The following is a 242-nucleotide window of genomic DNA, read 5'->3' as shown; positions in this document are numbered from 1 at the left end:
ATTTTCCCCTAATGAAAGATTCATTGTCCCTTAAAAAGCATATAACAGTTCATCAGTGATGAAATTTAAGGCTCTCCAGAGTTACAGAGCAGTTAATTAGAATGATGTGCCACGATCATCAAAGTGGGATTCAGGCCCACCTTTTTTTTTCTGGAACTAGCCCACAAGGAAGGGACCAGACCATCAGTATTCCAGGAGGTGGAGGTATAGGGCTTTGTACAAAGCAGAGGAGGTGGGCATGG

This window comes from Condylura cristata, unplaced genomic scaffold (assembly GCF_000260355.1).
Source record: "Condylura cristata isolate star-nosed mole 26May11 unplaced genomic scaffold, ConCri1.0 scaffold00005, whole genome shotgun sequence".
In the NCBI taxonomy this organism is placed as follows: Eukaryota; Metazoa; Chordata; class Mammalia; order Eulipotyphla; family Talpidae; genus Condylura; species Condylura cristata.
The sequence above is the reverse complement of the archived record's forward strand: the minus strand, read 5'-3'. Positions refer to the sequence as shown.